This window comes from Peromyscus eremicus, chromosome 11 (assembly GCF_949786415.1).
Source record: "Peromyscus eremicus chromosome 11, PerEre_H2_v1, whole genome shotgun sequence".
NCBI classification, from domain to species: domain Eukaryota; kingdom Metazoa; phylum Chordata; class Mammalia; order Rodentia; family Cricetidae; genus Peromyscus; species Peromyscus eremicus.
This window is the reverse complement of record NC_081427.1, coordinates 45,329,443-45,349,919: the sequence shown is the minus strand read 5'-3', so window position 1 is coordinate 45,349,919 and position 20,477 is coordinate 45,329,443. Positions and strand designations below refer to the sequence as shown.

The window sequence follows — 20,477 nt, the reverse complement described above, 5'->3', positions numbered from 1 at the left end:
TTATTGTCCCTCAATAGTACATTTACATTCCACTTGATTTATACATTTCTATTCTGCCTTGTTCTGAAATGAGTTTAAGATAGCTTGCTAAATGCATATGCATCACAAAGTCAAATAAAACTAAAACATGAAAGAGTAAGATTCTTTGGGGGAATCCAGTTTCCTTCTAAGAAACCTGACTGCTCTGAAATTGCCGTGCTGGGCAGTATAAAACTAACCCATGGCAAGTGATCTGTCAGCTAGCCCTCATTGTTCCAGGTAGTCCAATTCAGGCACCAGACTTATGAACAAAGAAATCATTTTTGGCAGTTCAGCCCAGAGTACAGCCAACGAAGCGGATAAAGACCTCTAAGCAGTAGATGGACATTAGGATCAAGAAGTAGGCTAAGTCTTCCTTGGTTTATCCAGACATGTGAGCCATTCCTGTTGAGACCCCAAATATGACAAGGTACAAGTCCTATCCATATGTTCTGATAAGTCTAGACACAAAATCACATTCAAGGTACTTCAGCAGGTATAGAGGTGGTGCAGGGATGAACAGTCCTGTGTTTAACCCTCATAGAGGATAGAATGCAAAGCTCTGAGGAGACAGAAAGCTAAGAGTTGTGCATAGTAGTCCTGAGTCTCAATAAGATAGAATAAGCATACGCTGTTTCTCTCAGTTAGAAAACCCACAGAATGTATCAAGGACTTTGAAAAGTATACACCCAAGTATATTGGAAGAGACGAGAGTCTGAAGCACCATTGTTTTTCCTGGTCTTACTCTTCAGACTGGACTCCACATAGCCCAGCGCCTGGCAAAGATGTGCATGGACCAGCCATCTTGTTCTAGCTTGAACAGCATGAAAAAGCTCTCCTAATATTTTCTCTACATTATTGGCTCTTTCCATCCTCTCATACCCTACTGCCAAGCAAGGCATCATGGTAGTGTCATCCCAGAAGCTCACAGGACTAAAATTTACAGGAAGGTTATCTCCCTCTTTGATCTGGGATCTGTGAGAAACTACTGCTGTTTTCATGTCAGTATCTGGGCCTGGACACAGCTACAGGAAATGCACATAAGCGTGGAGTATATAAAGCTCCACTCAGAGTTAAAACAGGAATCTGGTCAGTGGAAAGTATCTGAGTGGTTGTAAGTATTTTACAAATCCCTTGGCTTGCTCTGAAACTACAATGTATGAACTTCACCCTAAAGAGCATACCAACATTCAGAGAGTGAATTATGAGATAAAGCACCACCCAGGTCGCCAATTAGCCAATGAGTAGCACACATACGGAACAAATCTAAATGGCAGTGCAAGGTCTTCACCAACCATTAAAATCCTCTAACACAAAATTACCAGTATTCTCCATAGAATTTAGAGAAGACCCAAGAGTTCATCACAGTACACTTAAAATATCCAGGACATGATTCAAATTAAGCAGTGTACAAAAGCCCGCAAAAATCTCACTCAACTCACATGATGTCAATCAGTCGATGTGAATGACAAGCTCAAAAGTATAAACAACTGTCATAAAATTGCTCACTCAGGGAAGGGTAAAAATTAGTGAAATAACATTCTTAGCAAAGAAATAAGATGTACCACATGGACCTTTTAGTTGAAGAAACATCTAAAGATTAAAAACCCACTAGACCGGCTCAAGAGCAGATTAGAAATGAAGGAAGAAAGCCAATGAAGTAGAAGAGAGACTAGTAGGTATTACCTTAATAACAGTAAAAGGGGGAAAGTATTGAATAAAAAATGCATAACCCCCACAATTGGATATATCAAGAGGCATAATATTCCTGTCGTCAGAGTCTCAGGGGAGAGAGTAGAGATTATGGTAAAGAAATAATATTTGAAGGAAATAATGCCCCCAAACATATCAATTTGGTGAAAAGCACATCTACACTCACAGAACTAAGCAACCTCAAACAGAATCATTTTTAAAATTATTAATTTTTAAATTAAATTTTTTTTTTTTTAAAAAATCCAACTACTGAAAACAAATGGCAGAGGAAATACACCCTGGTAGCCGGACTTGTTATCGAAGTCAGGAAGGCCAGGCAGAAGTGATACAAATGTTTGAAGTAAAGAAAGAAATACGTCTCAAGGAGGAATTTCCACCCAGAGAAAACGTGCTTGTGGAATTAAGGTGAAATAAAGGTATCCTCACAGGACAGGAACTAAAGGAGTGTGTTGCTAATTGACCTACTCCAAAGGAATTGTTTGCGGGTTTGTTTGTTTTTTTGTTTGTTTGTTTTGTTTTGTTTTGTTTTGTTTTTTCAGAGAAAAGAGAAATGATACTCTAAGGAAATTTCTGGTATTAGTGACTGGAGATATCGTTCAGCTCAGGTGCTTGCCACAGCAACGTGAGGACCTGAGTTCATATCCCCAGCACCCATGTAAAGTGTCAAGCAGGGTGGTACACACCACTCATTCTAATACTTAGGGTGGGAGCAGGGCACAGAGACAGGAGGATCCTTGGCATTCATTGGCTTACCAGTCCGGACAAACTAATAGGCTGCAGGTTCAGTGAGAGAACCTGTCTAAAAAATAATGGAGAGGGTGATTGAAGAATATGTATAACATCTGACCTCCACACTCATGTGCTTACACATAAGTGCAAGTAGAACACATATGGAGAGAGAGACAGAGAGAGACAGGCAGAGAGAGAGAGAGAGAGAGAGAGAGAGAGAGAGAGAGAGAGAGAGAGAGAAGAAACATTACTATATTATAAATAAAGAACAATAGGTGCTAAATATCTGAATTAAAAGAATACATTTCAGGTTTCACCACATGGTCATATAATATACAAGCAACTAGGACACTGTGTGTAGTGGGTATTTGTTCCACTTATGACCTTGGGATACCAGCCCCTGGGGCGTGGCCTCTTAGCTAGCTTAAGACCTGAGGAGCACATAGGCAGGCCCCCCTCTCTTTCTGGCATTCTTGGATGGTGGAGACTGACTCAGACAGTGTGGAACAGTGTGGGACCAGTTCTCAGCCTTCCAGGACTCTGTGAAGGATTTGCCTTATCCTGTGTTAGTGATTTGTGTTTAAAGGCATGTGGCACCACACTCAGGGGTAAGGTTTTTTGTTTGCCATTTGTATTGGTAAAATTTTGATTATAAGTAGGCTAAATATGTATACTGTTCACTAAAATATGCATATACATATAGCAAATAAGAAGAATCCCACATAAAAACACAGCAAGAGGTACAGTAGATAACAAACTAGAATACTAAGCCATATTCAAATAACACAAATTAGGGTAGGATTCAGGAAATAAAATGAAAAGCAAATGATAAAAATGGACATAAGCACATGAAACATTACATTAAATATAAATGAACAGCTGGGTGGTGGTGGTGCATGCCTTTAATCCCAGAACTCAGGAGGAAGAGACAGGTGGATCTCTGTAAGTTCCAGGCCAGCCTGGTGTACAGAGTGAGTTCCAGGACAGCCAGGGCTACATAGAGACCCTGTCTTGAAAGACGTGTGTGTGTGTGTGTGTGTGTGTGTGTGTGTGTGTGTGTGTGTGTATGAATGATCTAGAGACATCAAATAAAAGGCAGATATTGTTACAATAAGAAAATATCCCAACTATATTCTATCCATAACTTACTTTACAATGATAAAGATGTGTTAAAATGCAAATTGTGGTATGTTTATATATTGTAAAAGACATTTATGATAAAGATAGGTATAGAAAAGGAAAAGAGCAGAAAAAAAAAACACACAAAAAACTAGTTCAAAAAAAGTTTGAGCCGGGCGGTGGTGGTGCACGCCTTTAATCCCAGCACTCGGGAGGCAGAGCCAGGAGGATCTCTGTGAGTTCGAGGCCAGCCTGGGCTACCAAGTGAGTTCCAGGAGAGGCACAAAGCTACACAGAGAAACCCTGTCTCGAAAAACCAAAAAAAAAAAAAAAAAAAAAAAAAAGTTTGAAGGGCTGTATTAATGTAGGACAAAGTAGACTGCACACCAAAGAAAATTAGCATGGGTAAGAGGAATATTGTATAATTATAATAGGACAAATTCACTAAGAAGAAATAGCATTTTAATAAATGTGCATATCTAATTACAGAGTCAAAATACATTAAGCCAAAGTGACGGAACAAAAGGAAAACTAGATGGATTCCAGATTATATTTGAAGACTTGAACTTTTTTTTCAGTATCAATAGAAGCTGTATTTAATGACCCAGGCTAAAGAACTGACTAGCACTATCAACTGAGTCCCATCAACATTTATAGACGACCCCACTAAAAAACAATAAATTCATATTTTTCTGTGAACACTTGAAATGTTCACCAAGGTAGGTCATATCTGTGCCATAATACACACATTAAAACATTTTTAAAAATTCAAGTCATTAAAACTATAACTCTTGATGATCACTGAATTAAAATAAAAATCAGCAACCATATAAGAAAAGGAAATTTCTTTAAAGTTTTTTTTTTCAGAGATTTTATTTATTATGTATACTGTATTCTGTGTATATGCCTGCAAGCCAGAAGAGGGCACCAGATCTCATTACAGATGGTTGTGAGCTACCATGTGATTGCTGGGAATTGAACTCAGGACCTCTGGAAGAGCAGCCAGTGCTCTTTACCTCTGAGCCATCTCTCCATTCCTAAGAAAAGGAAATTTTTTATACTCAGAAATTACTTAGAAATATATTTCAAAATAGTTCACGGTTCAAAGAGGAACTCCTGAGACATTTTTTTTCTATTTTTCTTTGATTGAAAATAGATTTTTTTCATAACATTCTGATTAAAGTTTCCCCTCCCCCAACTCTCCTGAGATTTCCCGCCTCCACCTGATCCCCATCTACACCCTTTCTGTATCTCCTTAGAAAACCAGCAGGCATCTAAAGGATAGTAATAGGATAAGACGAAACAAAAACAAACAAATAAGAATAAAATGAAACAAACAAGTAAACAGAAGAAAAATAGCCACACCAAAAGTGCAAGACACACACATAGATGTAGAGACACAGATGTTTACACACACAGGAATCCCATAAAAACCCCAAACCAGAAGGCAACATAAATATGCAAAGGACCTGCAAGGTAGAAAAAATGTCCTGTCAAGACATTATGAAAAAAAGAGCCTCCAAAGATACCACTGAATTTGTTTTGTATTGGCCTTCTACTGCTGGGCATGGGCCTGCCATTAAGAGTGGTTTGTATTCCTAGTGAGACTCTACTTTTCATTTGTGAGAGGTTATCAGCTGGAGATCGCTTCTGGGTTAGGAATGGGGACTTGTGTCTGCTCCTCCCTTCAGTGAAGGGACCCCAACTGGCACAGACCCATGCAAGCCCTGTGCATGCTGCTAGTCTCCACGAGTTTATGTGTGCATCGGTCTGCTATGTTTAAAAGGCCTTGTTTCCCTGGCATGCTCCATCCCCTCTGGCTCTTAAAAGCTTTCTGTTCCTCTTCCACAGGGTTCCCTGAGCCCTGAAGAGATGGGTTAATGAAGACATCCCATTTAAAACTGAGTGTTCCAAGGTCTCTTACTTTTTGTATATTGTCTAGCTGTGGGTCTCTGTATTTGTTCCCATCTATTGCAGGAGGAAGCTTCTCTGACGATGGCTGAACAAGACACTGGTCTATGAGTACAGCAGAATGTTGTCATGAGCCATTTTATTGTTGTGTTCTTTTAGCTGAACACTAGTATTTGGTTTTCCCCTAGGTCTCTGACCTATCTAGTCTCAGGTCCTTGGCCACCCGAGTGCAGGGGACAGGTTCCATCTTACAGAGTGAGCCTTAAATCCAATCAGATATTGGTTGGTTACTCTTACAAGCTTTGTACCACCATTGCACTAGCATATCTTGCAGCCAGTAACCACCGTAGATGAAATGATTTGTAGCTGGTTTGGTGTTTCTCTTTCTTCTCTGGTAGTGATCAGAGTTCTTTCTGTACTGTGAACTCTAGTCCATCTGTGGGGAAGAATGCTCTAGGTAGGCATCAGCTCGACGACTCCATTTTTAATGAGTTATGTAGGTGTTGTCTTCAGCAATAGGGCCTTACCATCAATTTGTGGAGGGTAATCAATAGCCTTGGCAATAGCCTGGGTTGTTTGGGTGTCCCCATGGGCCCTCTTTGGCCAATTCAATTAGATGTAACCCATTTCTGGAAGGCTTCATTTGGTGATAAGACTTGTCCATTTGGGACTGTGTCACCTCCTGCTAATTGGAGATTTCATTTAGATTACTTTATACATGTATGTATTTTAGGAAGTTTCTACTATATTGAGTTCCCATACGACTCCTCCTCAATTTTTAAAATATTTTAAACTAGATGTGCGCAAAGGTACAGAATGGCAAAACTTGTGGATGAAATAAAACAGGATCTAGGAACATACTGAAATAAGTGATAGAATTTGAAAAGAAGAAAGAGTGCAAATCAATATTTAATCCAACAATTGAAGCAATTAGAAAACAAGACAACAATGAAACCAAGCATACAGAAGAAATATTATAATAAAGATGAAAGCTGAAATCAATAATACTGAAAATAAGAAAAATCAATGGAACTAAAAGCTGGATCTTTGAAAGATCAATAAAATTCATCAGTCTTTAGACTAGTGTCAAAGAAAAAGGCCAGGATGTATGACGGAACAGTATCAGGAGCAAGAGGAGAGAGACATCACGGCAAACCCTCCAGACAAGAGCAGAGTGACAAGGGAACGCTTGTACCAACGGAAATGGAGCAGACCATGTCCCTAGCAACCCTGAAGTACCAAATCCACACAAATCAAATGGACAGCCTCAACTGTCTCACAGCTACTAAAGAAATTAGATTTATAGTTAAAATCCCACCCAATCTCCAGGCCTAAATGGCTTCACTAGTTAACAAGCATATGAAGAAAAAAAAAAAAAAAACACAAATTCTAGACAATGTATTTCAGGAACTAGAAGATTAGTACACTTTCCTGATAGTACAAAGGACTAGCGTTACACTGAATCAAATCAGATGGACAGACCACTATCTCTCCTAATCTTTTACATAAAAATCTATAATGAAAGCAAATCAGATTGTACAGCACGTAAAACTAGAAATACAACACATAAAAATCATATTCTGTATGTTGCGATGTACAACTAGAACTCAAAATTTCAAAAGGAATCTAATTTATTATAATGCTTCCCTAATAATAAAATACCTGAGTATAAATTTAACAAACATTTTCAGCATCGCGAAAACTACAAATTTCTGATCAATGAAAGCAGACCTAAATGTTTCAAATTCTATACTATACTCATGGATGGAAAGACACACAATATTAAATATGTCGGGTCTCCTCCAAATGAATCTACAAATATTCTAGAGTTTCAATCAGGATCCCAGAAGGGGTTCCAGAAAGAAAGCCGATCCTAACATTTATGTGGGAAGACAATGGAGCCAGAAAAGCCAAACTAAATTTGAAAAAGAGTGAAGACAAGAGGTATACAGACTGGTTGTAAAACTACTACAAAGCTAGAGTCATCATATCTAAAGCTGGAGAAGCATTAGACACATAACTCTGTGTCCAGAGATAGAGAGCAATGTAAATACAACTACCTTTAAATATGATTATTGGCAAATATACAAATAATTTGATGGAGGACAAAGATAATATTTCATGAATAATGTTGAAACTATTGAGTAATTAAATTCAAAAAGTAAAAGCAAAAAAGACCCTTGGTTGTAAACCTTATACTTAACTTAAAAATCAATGCAAAACTGATCATAGGTCTAAACTTGAAAGTATCAAAATATTAAGATGTTGTAAGAAAATACTGGAGAAAGCCAATGAACCCATGGTTAAACAAATACTCCCTTGGCATCTCATCAAAAGCATAATCAATTAAGTTAAAAATGAACAAACAAAGTTATCAAAACTAAACAAAATTATATTGAGAATGTGAAAAGGCAAGCTACCGTTACATGGAAACATTTTGAGATCGCATGTCTGACAGGACATGTATACAGAATATGTAATTCTGAAAGTTCAACAACAAACTAATGATTGAAAAACAATTTAAGAGTGAGTGAACCGTCAATAGGTACTTCACCTTTGGGGAAATGCACGTTGAAACTGAGACATAGCGTGGACAGAGGCTGGTGAGAATGGATAAAACACAGAGTGTGTGTGTGTAGGAAGAACATATCTCTAACACTATGAGCAAGATGTGTGTGTGTGTGTGTGTAATATCACAGCCATTTTGGAAAACAGCTTGACCATTTTTTCAACAGAATTAAATGTGCAGTGTATGTGTTAGCAATTTCACTTCAAATGTAAGCTAGCAGATAAATGAATAAACAGAATATATATTTACAAAAGAATATTACTTTTATAAAAAATATGATGAATCTCAAAGACATGGGAAGTGAAAAGAGCTCACTTCTCCCCGTTACATACTGTGAGTATCTACACATGTGATGTTTTCAAAAGCCAAAACTTGGCTGGTGAGGACCATATTAGCGGTTGTCATTAGTATGAGTGGGGAAAGGATTGTGACAAAAAGGGGAAAGAGGAGTTTTTACTTCATGTTAGTTTTTCCTTGTTTTGTTTTACTTTTGAGACAGGGTCTTGCTATGTAACCTTGACTGGCCTGGAATGCTCCATATAAATGAGGCTGGCTCTACATGTGCTGTGATAACCTGCCTCTGCCTACAGAGTGCTGGGATTCCAGTCATGGGCACCCCATCTGGCTATGTGCTAACGCAAAGAAAAATACATTTGAAAAGCACAATGTAAAAAGTACACCTACACAATAACCTGTAACAACAGCCACAAAGAACAGACCACAGTAATTGAAAGAACAGGAGAGTAGAGAATTCTGAGAGGAAAAAAAAAAAAAAGCCTCATAGTTAAGCTCTGACATCCCTAGAGTGTGACTGTGAAGAGGCCCAGCATCTGGACCAGGTCTTTCTCCTCACCCAGGGCTTCTACGAACCATGCTGAAATGGCCACTGGAACAAACAAAGGGCATATGTGTGCTGACGGTTTGATGGAGATGTTAACTATTTCTCAAGGAGGAAGACATAGTATTAGCTGACCTCTATCCTGTAACATCTCTGGATGTCTCTGCTTTGCCCCATGAGCCTGTGAACAAGCCTTAGCTTGCCCTTGTGTATCTGAAAAGTCTCTTACAAGCGACACCTCTTTCAAATGCCATCCCTGTGAAAGTGGAGATAGGTATTACTATTTTCATTTTATGAAGGAGGAAATAGGTTACCATATTTCACTAAAATCAAGCAGCAGAGGAAAGTGCCACAGGTAAGAACCCTTGACTTGTGTTGCTCATTCATTCATTTATTCATTCATTCATTCATCTAAAAGTATTCATCAAGTAACTATTTACAGGGTGGGGAATGATAGTCTCTACTCAGCTAAATTCCATCTGAAACGCGCACACACACACACACACACACACACACACGTATGTATAAATCTTCAAAACAAGGTGTTAAATGGCAGCTTTGTGGCCATAAGAGGCAGTTGTAACAAGAGTTTTAGTGTTGAAAAGATCTAAGACACCACAGAAGAGATGTTGTAGTGGCCAGATTCTTTATTGCTGCAACAAAGTACCTGACATACACAATATAAGGGAAGGACAGACATTTTGGCTCACTGTCTCTGAGGTTTCAGTCTGTGGCTACTTTCACCAGGGGGAAGGGGGGATTGGCCAGAACATCATGGCAGCCAGGAGCTTCTTCTCCTCAGAGCCAACGAACAGAAAACAGGAAAGGAGTCCAGTTTGACTTCCTTGGTTCTATGATAGTCTCATTGCACCTAATAACAAATATGACAAAGTGTCAATCTTTTAGATGATGACCCTCAATTAATGATAGGTATTTGAAGGGCATATTTTGATTGATGGGCTAGCAGCTGTGTACACAGTTTTGAGGGTGAAAAGGAATATAGGAAGAGGCCTGACTATCCTGGGGTGACTGTGCTGTATCTCCCAAGCTCCTTCTGGATGCCTGTAGTCACCAGGGGTCTCACCTGCTCTGTGTGTTGCTGTTTTCTCTCAGTGCATTTTCTTGGGGTGGTGCAATTAGGAGCACTGCCTGGAGAAGAAGAAAAGAAGAATAACAGCCTAAGTGCAACTGTAAAAAGTCATTATGATATGCTTTCCAAGCCGGTAATTACTACTCCAGCTTCTCATGTAAATCACTATTAGTATTTTTATTTAAACTACAACTGCGTTTTGTTATGTGACACAAAACTCTTTTGAGAACATCTGCCCACAATTGGATTCCTTTCCAAGCATTCCCTGGAAGAAGAGGAAAAGGATACATACGTCAGGGGGTAATTTAACGCTTGTAGTTAAGACCTTGAAAAAGATCCATTGTAAGGAGGAAAAGCCAAAGGGAATGAATTATGAAACATGCAGAATCATTTCTGGTTGCCCTTGCAAAGCAAGGCTGCAGATTTGCCTTTAAAGTGAGAACCTTCACAATGGGCCTTTTACAAACCCAAGAGGTTATAGTCCACACTGGAAAACTGACATGCTGTTGAGGAGCAAGAGTGATTCGTGAATGGGGGGCTGCAGACGTGAGGATGGGAGGCATGAGAAAATATGGAAAAGCTGTAAGCCTAGAGACTTGGGTAACTGACTTGGTAACTGCGGCCAGTCATTTCAGCGAACATTTAGAGGACACTAGAGAGGGGATGGTCTTTGAGAAGGCAATCCACAACAGCAGACAATGTGTGACTGTGGCGGCTTGCAATCTTTGGCTCCAGGGTGTGGCAGGAGGCGGGTGACTGGAATTAAATGCATTTAGAGTATGAGTTGCACCCTGCGTAGAGCGAGAGTCATTTACATTCCCCTAGAGTCGGGCAAACTAGCTATGACTCTGACAACAAGATAGATAAATTATTATCCTGACAACTCAAAATCTGGCAAGAGCCGGGGAACTATTCCAGCAGCAGTGACAGAAACAGGTCAGGCTCGAACTCAGCCAGAGCTAGGTCACAAATATTTCTAGTACTTTATGCAAAACACTGTTCAGCCATTCCTCTTGCAGTTCAGTGAAGCTTAGAAACAGCAAGAGACAGTATTTATATGACTTTGGAAGAACTCATAGGGCCTACAAGGACGTCTGAAATCAAGAGAGTCTGTGGGTAAATATGGATTTATTTGCATTCTTTTAAGTGCTATAATCTTAGACTCCAGGTCAGCTTTCAGAGTAACATAAACTCCTTTCCCAAGCCTTCAAAACATCTCTTCCCCTCCCAACTACAAGGTGACTTCTATTCCAAACCCCTGAACTGTGCCATCCACTCCCTAGACAATACTATGGAGTTCTTTGCCCCACAGAGGGGGCTGGCACCCTGGTTACTTATTCAATATTAATTCCACACTTTTTCCTTACAAATAAAACCATAAGTTCATTTGGCAACTCAACCTCTTTCTCTCAACCATATGCTTCTCTTAACAAATCATGGTAATGGTGCTGTTCAGCTCAATCCTTTCTCAGGGAACAGACTTATGATATTGCACCATGTGCTAAGATTGGAGGAAGAATCCATTGGGAGCATTTTAAGACAGGATCCCTAGCTTTGAAAAAGGAATATGTGGGGGAAAGGATGATCCAGTTGCTGAACACCATCATGTCTATGTGTTTTTGGAATTGTTAACTGTCTTGCAAACATAGAAGACACTTGACAAGGAAAAGACAATAGGAAGACAACGAAGACAGAAAGACCCAAGGAGTATACAGCATTGGTGTCATGGGGTGTCTTAGTTAGGGTTTCTACTGCTGTGAAGAGACACCATGATGGCAACTCTTACAAAGGAAAACATTTTATTATGGTGGCTCCCTTAGAGGTTTAGTCCATTATTACCATGGCAGGGAGCAAGGCAGCATGCAGGCAGACACCATGCTAGAGAAGGAGCTGAGAGTTTTACGTCTTGACTCACAGGCAACAGGAAGTGGTCTAAGACACTGAGTGTGGCTTGAGCATATATGAGACCTCAAAGCCCACCTCCACAGTGACACACTTCCTCCAAGAAGACCACACCTCCTCCAACAAGGCCACACCTCCTAATAGTGCCACTCCCTTTGGGGGCCATTTTCTTTCAAACCATCACATGGGTTCATGAACCAATCCAGCTGAAGTGCTCCATTTCAGGACTTTAAGAACTCTCATTGTTGAATCCATTTTCACTCATGTTATCCTACTACTTTCCAGAGAGTATAATTGATAAACATGCACATCTGTGTGCATAGTCTCCTCATCGTCGTGATAGTAAACATATATGTTGTTACCCACAGTCCTCCTGGCTGTGCACCAGGGGTCAGCCAACGGTGGATCCCTAAAGAGTCAAATGCATGGATGGATGCACAGATGTGCAGTGTCTCAACACTAACTACATTCCAGACTCGGGGACTTGTACCACTCTCCTCCCTGGTGTGCAAGCCACAGCTTACTCCTACATACTTCCCTGGCCTTCTTTTCCCTTAACCAATCCATCTTCAAGTTCTGTTCATTCCCCCTTCTAGATTCATTCCAAAGCCATTTCATTTTATCTTCTCCCTGCCCCCGTTCAATTTCAAGTCCTATCATCTCTTAACTACACCAGTACATCAACCTTCTAATTAGTTTCCTGGGCTCTCTTAAACCTATCTTGTACACTCTAGTCCAAGAAAATCTCTCAAAATGCCAAATTTTCAACTTCCCCCATCTCCACCTTAGAATGAGGGATGAAAAAGACTATATCAAAATGCATAATGCCCCCAGGCTTGCACAGCCTACGCCTTCTACCACTTTACAAAACTCCTTGCTCTTGCTACTCTAACAAGACAGGCCTATTGATTGCTTGAATGTGCCTTGCTTTGTACCTGCTCTTCCACATGTCCAAACTCTTTCCGCCAGCACCTCAACACAATCACATGGCCTTTATATCCACCCCCATGCTTCAGTTCAATCTTGCCTTTCCCAAGGAAGCCTCCTCTGAACCCACCAATCCCTGCCACACCCTTTGCTAATATCATGGACCTCTCAGTCATAGCCAGGATGACCATCCAGACTGGTAAGCCTCTGAAAGTGACCGGGGTGCTATTGATAATTACACTAGGATAATAATTATAAGCAGAAATTGTCCTGGGAGAGCAGAATGTTTGCTTATTTTTCCCTTAATACTGTACTGTAACTTTTATTTACTAGTTACTAGTTCATTCATTTAAGTTTCTCTACATCTGAACATGGACATGGACCATCTCTCTCTGTCACACTTTTTTCATGCCAGGCATAGTGCCAGATTAAATAACAGACAATAAGTTTCTGTAGAAAGAAAATGTAAGAAGAAATAAATATGCAAAGTCAGTTCACATTTCACTTTCAATTACTTTTTATCATCCTCCATAGACTAGTTTTTACGTAGCAGACAATATTATTGCTTCTCATTTCTTAAATTTAGGGACATTTGACACAGCATTGCTTTATTATGGACTCATTTAGTTAACAAGTATCTACTGAACACCTAACTTGATTCTGGCAATTGAAAATATTAAAACAACAAACAAGACAAGGGTCTTCTCTCAAAGAACTCACAGCCCCATGTGGTGTGGGGGGGTGGGTGGGATCCCTAACACCCACTTGGATTTCAGACTACTTTGCATCATAAGACTACCTAGACAATTTGGAGATGAAAGGATAGTTCTCAACTTCTTTTTTTTAAATTTCCTTCTCTTCTCCGTCATCTCCTCACCTCCTATTCCAAGGTCATTGCCCTCATGATTTTCATTTCTTAGTAAAATCTAACTGCAGGAAACACTCGGCTACATTGTGGTAATTTTAGATCCTAGCAATATGTCAAAAATGATATTAATGCATATCAACCTGCAAGAAATAAATGGAAATCTCAAGGAGCCCGAAATTAAGTGCTATGAGCATAGGCTCTGATCCCAAAGCTTCCCCATGGGTGCTTATCAAATTCAGTAATAGCTAGTAGTTTGGGTTTTAATATACAATCAGGCCAGATATGAGGCTGTGGGTCCTATGAGACACTGAATCAGAAACTAATACCCCTTCATGAAGCTGTAATGCTCAAAGGGATATAGCCTGAGTAATTAGGGGCATTGGGGGGAAACCACCCACCTTAACAGGGAAACAATGAAATTTGGTGTTCTAGGCTACAAAAAAGGATATATATATATATATATATATATATATATATATATATATATATATATATTTCATCCCAGAGGAATGAAAATTATAGACTTCTGGTTCATTTGCTTGTTGAAGTTAAAATGTGTATTTTTATACTGGTGTTGAAATTGTCAAGATGAGAAATTTACATAGAAATTAATCCTGAGACAATTATGTCACTGGAGTATCCAGAAGACTGACCAGAAAATAATAGGATTTTCACAAGCGGGTTCCCACTGAGGGATGGCCCTATAGCACGTAAGCAAGATAGAAATGCAATGGTCTATACTAATAGAAGCATCACCTGAAAAGAATGGTTCCCTGAGCAGAGTCCCCTGGAAACAGAGTCTGAGATGGGGATTTACAGGCAGGAGGTTTCTGGAGAATGCTCTATGGAACACCAATAATAACATGAAAAAAGTAGACTCGATCAGGATATGATACAGTAGTACAACTGCAACAGAGGACTCAGCTAATCCTGCAGGGACCTCAGTGGCTGGAGAGGGCTCTTAAGAATTATCCCAAATTGAAAGAATTAAGCTAGGCCTTTCTTCCCCAATATCAGCTAGGCATTAGTACAAATTGCCCTGGGAAGAAGTCATAAATCTGGGGAAGTTGGTTCTCTTTGGCCAAAGATAATTTTGAGAGATATCTAAAAGTAAGCCACCACCAACCAGTGCACGAAGGGAAAGAATCCTATTTGTTCTTATCAAAGTAGATGGGAGGTGGGGACACTGAGCAGCACAGAACATCACCCATGACAGCCTGCCCCCTTAAATTACTTAGATTTATTTCCTTTTGCACATTGCATTTTTTTCTGACTAGGAAGAACGTTATCAGATTCCTAACTGGTCTTAACCCCTGGCAATCTCAGGTAAGTAAATGTACTGGAGAACATTAGCAATCCTCCATGCTGCAAGTAGTTTTACAAGCACAAATAATGTTCACCACTATTATCCATTCTAGATCTCTTCCTGATTACCAAGTACCTCTATTGTCTCTGTAGCCTAACTGATGAAAACTCTGAGGATATAAGTTTTCTATCACTATGCCCTTCTAAGACCGTGTTGACTGAACCTATCCATTAAAGATTGGCAGCAGAGTCTCAAGAGGTATGCCAATGGTTCATTTAAGTGTGAAACACATTCTTTTTCTTCATTATCGAACAGCAACAGCTCTAGCATATCTTCTCCTGAAGTATAAATTACCTCTGCAAGCAAGGTGTATCCTTTCCCTGGCTGCTAGCCTCTTGAGATACAGAGTCCTATAAAATATGGTGCAGCCATAATTTAAACCAAAACCTTCCAGCAGTAGCCTTCACACTCTGAGCATTGGAACATCTAATTAAACTTCCAGTTGCCAGGACAGGAAACACAAATTTTGTAAGTGAGTTACTGTGAATGGTACTAACATAAAAATATCAAAAATGGGAAAGCAGTTAAAAAAAACTTGACAGATAGAAAGTGAAGATCCAATATACATATAACATGAAATATTCACTTCTTCAGATGAACACTTCGACAATGGTGTGGGCTAGAAAACAACTGAAGTGGAAAAACGAAATATTAAAAGCAGAAAATGAGATGATAGAAATAAAAGCAAATATATGAAATCACAACAAATGTAAATGGGCTAAACTTAACAATCAAAATTCAGAGATACTCAGACAATCCTGTTGTAAAAGAGAGGTGTATTAAAAACATAATGGCATGGAAGACTCAGAGTTAAGAGGCAAGTAAAATTCGCCAGGCAATTTCTTTTTGAAAGAAAGCTATTATATTATCTCTATCAAACAAATTGGTCTTTTTTAAAAAAAAAATCACAATTTTATGAACAAACAAAGATGATAATTTAGGGAAGTGTTTACTAGGGAGATGTATGATCTTAAATACATATACACTTATCACCATAAGATTAAAATCTGTAAAGAAATTCAGGGCAACCCACTCAGTACTGTATCTCCCGAGTTTTGTCTTTGTGAAAGGTTTGCTACCTCATGAAAAGAGGGCCCATATTGAAGGCAGTGGTTATTGGGTCAATTTAATCCTAACTATTCAAAAGCAAGGTTAATTTATAAATATATTCTGGAGAGGGAATAAATAGATTTTTTTTTTTTTAATCTTCTTAAGTTTGTTTGCCAAGTGCAGCTGTGTTTATGGAGCTGAAGTTTTGCTTACTGATTCTAGGAAGTGGATTCAGTAAATGATTTATGGAATTGAGCTGAACTTTTGTAAGGAAATATAAGCCTGTTGTCAAACACTCATACACCATGGTGGACTTTTAGGTGGGGTTCCTATTAAATGGAAATTATTTTTCAGAAATTTGGATTGGCTGGCAGCCCTGTAACAGAGCCAAGTTCTGGAAATGAAGACGATACTTTTCATGTGAGTTGTTCTGTCTCTTTGTTTTGTTTGTTTCTGTTTTACTTCTGCTTGGCTGGGGAATTTTTTTCTTCTTTAATGGAAATAAATCTCATTGGCAAGGTTTATACAAGCACAGTCTCAATCAAAAAGATCTTCCCTTGGCTTAGCATTCTAAGAGGACCTCCTAACTATAGTTATCTGTTAACTGAGTTGAGGAATCTCTTATTTTGGAAATGCAGGCTCTTCCCCTTGTCCCTTACAAATAAAAGTGAAATCAAATAAATTTAACAGGGCTTAAAGTCAGGTAGGATTTTATAGCTGGTAACATTGAGATAGGCTGGGATGTGGAAAGAAAATGGAGAGAGGGAAGGGAAAGACAGCCAGCAGTTGGGGAGACACACACAGAGGCTTTGCCGGGGGGGGGGGGGGGGGGGGGGGGGGGGGGGGGGGGTGGGTGTAGGGTAGACTTGGGAAGGGTGCTGATATGTTGGCTCTTGGTGGCCTTGCTAACGGGGAGATTTGACTGCTAAATTTGACCTTGCTCCCAAGTAATTGATGAGACGTAACATTATCATCAGAATGATGGTAATGAGCTATAGATGCAGACTTTCTGCCTGTGGAGGTTGCAGAGAAAATAGACTGTAAGGCAAACGCATTATTCAGGCTAAAGAGACTGGTGCAGAAATCCCTGTTAGGAAGGCTTTAGTGGGGTTGTTTTGAGCACTGTGAACTCAGTTCTCCCATATCTGAAGCATAGAAAAAAACAACAGCCAGAGGAAAAATACCTTAAACTTGACTTGGTGGTGATTGCTCCTCGAGCCTCTCACTCCTGTCATGAAGAGCTGAGTCTCACCGACCCTCAACATCAGGTTCAGCGTCAAGTTCATTACTAGGGTCTGTCTTAATTATACCTTTTGGTCCTACTTCTCTGACATTTGAAAATACCAAATATTCTCCTAATTGTGGTTTTAGAATAAATTAACTTCTTCATTTCTGCTTTCTTTTTATTTCTCCTTGATGGTTTCCCTTTGAAAAGGATGCCTGTGTTTTCAGCCACAGTGACTTCACTAGACACCCGGCCATTACAGCCTCTCATTTCTGATGTGTGGTTTGTCTTGTGAAATGAGATTTCAGTCGTGCGTGTTTGAAAAGCTCTGTCTCTGCAGCTTTGCTTTGTACTTTGCAAATGTTCTCACTAAGTCTGGAACGGAAGCAATTTCTCATCTCTCTCTCTCTTTTCTTCCCTCTCTCTCCTTCCCTCTCTCTCTCCCCTCTTGTTCCCCCTCTCTCTCCTCTCTATCTCTCTCCTTCCCTCTCTTTCTCTTCTTCCCTCTCTCTCTTCTTCTCTCTCTCTCTCCCTCCCTTCCTCTCTCTCTCTCCCTCTCTGCTCTCTATCTGTAACACAAATTTCTAATAGGTCTTTTAATAAAAATCATGTGGCCAAATATTGGGGTAAATGCTAAAAGATCAGAGAAACAAAGGCCCAAGCCACTGCCATGTCTTACCTCTAGGACTCCTCAGCCTGAAAAGGCTCTAGTTCCTGTCTCCTCAGGCCTTATATACCTTTCTCCACCCAGCCATCACTTCCTCGGATTAAAGGCATGTGTGCTTCCCAAGCAAAGGAATGAGATCTCAAGCGCTGGGATTAAAGGCGTGTGATTCCCAAGTCCTGGGATTTAAGGTGTGTGCCACCACGGCCTGGCTTTGTTTCTCTCCCAGACTGAGTCAATCTCACGTAGTCCAGGGTGGCTTTGAACCTACAGAGATCCAGACGGATCTCTGCCTCCCAAGTGCTAGGATTAAAAGTGTGTGCCACCACTGCCTGGCCTCTATGTTTCCTATAGTGGCTTGTTCTGTTTTCTGATCTTCAGGCAAATTTTATTAAGGTACACAATATATCCCCACATCTATCTCTCTCTCTCTCTCCCCTTCCCTCTCCCTCTCTCCTCCCCTCTCTCTTTCTCTCCTCTCTTACCTTACCTTCCCCCTCTCTCTCCAGCCTTTCTGTTGGTGTCTACATCTTATTAATTTATGGTAATAGATGACCAGCCCACTCTCTTCTGTCATACACAAGTTGACCTCCTTAGCTATGGTTTTTCTGAATCCAATGCACAATGTGTAAGCACACACAGCCTTGCCAACTCAAAGGCTCGCTCCACTGATTGACCTAATAACACTTAGGGACTAGAGCTTGAAACACTGAAATTTTAACCACGTTGCTTAGTGTGTCAGATCTCGCATGGTGAGTAGTTGCCATGACTCTGATTTACAAACCTAGTGTTGTGACTTTACTCTAAAATCCGGTGTTCGTCACAATTATAATCCTTTCTCAGAAAATTTGAGTGATTGAAACTATTTTACCAAGCACAACTCTAGCCTTAGTCTAGTCTGACCTCTGTCTAAATAATGTTCATTAATACTCAAGGTTATAGAATTGCCCTGCTTCCTCATGTATTCAACTCAAAGACCTGATACCCAAACATTTCCCAGGACTGCTGATCCTAAGACCAAATCCTACCATCAGTCTCTCCTAATCCTGTCTCACGGAGATGCCAATATTATTCTCATGGTGCCCCTGCTCCATCACTGTGACAAAGGATGGACCAAAATTGCTTGACTCTAGGTGTGCATACAGTGGTATTCAGTCAGAGGGTACTAACAAGGCTCACCAGCTTCCCATTCTTCCTTGACACCTGAGATGTGCCAACTACTTGTGGCTCATCAGCCCTTCTTGCTGTGGAAATGTATGGGTACTTACCAATCAGGAGCCACACAGGACAGTATAGGGCTAATGACATTGTCTATAAAAGATAAAACACCAGGGATTAGCAGAATCAAAAAGCTGTTTCTACCTAGGTCTGAAGGCATAAGAACAAAAAGAAGTTTACAAAAAACAGGCAGTCCCAATGAGCAGCCCCAATAGAAACTTGGTCTTTGGAAGAGACATATAGCCCTTCGTGACTGACTGACCATTGACGTGAGGGGCAAGGGAAACAGATGTCCTGATTTCCCTCTTCTTTCTCCTTTAATCTCCTCTCAACATCTCTAGAGAGGACACCTGAGTCAGAGGGTGTAGGGAGTTTTTTCCTCCATTTTTCCTCAGCGTCTATTTTGAATATAGCTTTCACTTTCCAGCTCCAGAAGCAAAATCTAGCCACCTTTAACACAGTTTCCATTTCTCCGCCTCTTCTCAGTAGCTCAGTGTGGCCATTCGGGATACCTGCCTTACATAGTGTCTCCTGATGACACTTCCCTACAGGACATCTGGATTCAACCTGCTTGACTTGCCTCATTGACCCTCCCAATCCACATGGCCTGGGTGATATGCTGCAATAATTACCTCTCAGTCACAGTGTGGCTCCATAGGACTTGTGCCAGCTTGCTGTAAACCCACCAAGTGGAATTTTCCAGAGGAAGCCTTCTCAGGTAATGTCTTAGATCCTAAGGCCTTAAGCCCGTAAGTCTGCCTGTCACCCTCCTTCCGCCCCTCCCTTCTCCATTCCTCCTTTCTTCCCTCTCCACCCCCTGACTGAGCATCCATGTCCTGAATCTACCCATAAGCCTCTGTGATATGCTTCTTTTCTCTTAGGATATATTGATATTAAAGCTTGTTCTGCTGTTTCATAAGTTCTCTTGTGCTTCCATACCCCTGTCTCACTTGACATACATACCTAACTTCTTCGTAGCTCAGCGCTCCCCTAGAGAGTGGCTAGCTTGACAGGAATAAACAGGCCACCGCTTCATTGAGAACTCTATAAATGCATGGGTCAGTCAGTATAAGTACGTTTCCTGTGAGAGAAACACTGAGCCACAAGCTAGACACTTAAGCTGTAGCAGAGTGTCAGCATGAAGTATCCATGAAAGGCACACTGTAAATATCCACGCCCACTCCTTGTGGGGCCCCATCTGGGTAGGGCCAAAGTTTACATCTCCTCAGAAGGAAGAGATGTCAAGATCAGACCAGTGGAGAGCAAGGAA

The 20,477-nt window shown here is 40.3% G+C and overlaps 1 long non-coding RNA gene across 1 annotated transcript; it reads right to left on the bottom strand.

Annotated features, from left to right (window-relative positions):
* Positions 1-9,629: 9,629 nt before the first annotated feature.
* On the bottom strand, positions 9,630-19,307 carry LOC131921471 (uncharacterized). Its single transcript, XR_009382013.1, has 3 exons — positions 19,258-19,307; positions 9,982-10,046; positions 9,630-9,768 (listed from the first exon to the last, which is right to left on the bottom strand). It is a non-coding gene; the product is annotated as an uncharacterized LOC131921471 (long non-coding RNA).
* Positions 19,308-20,477: the final 1,170 nt, after the last annotated feature.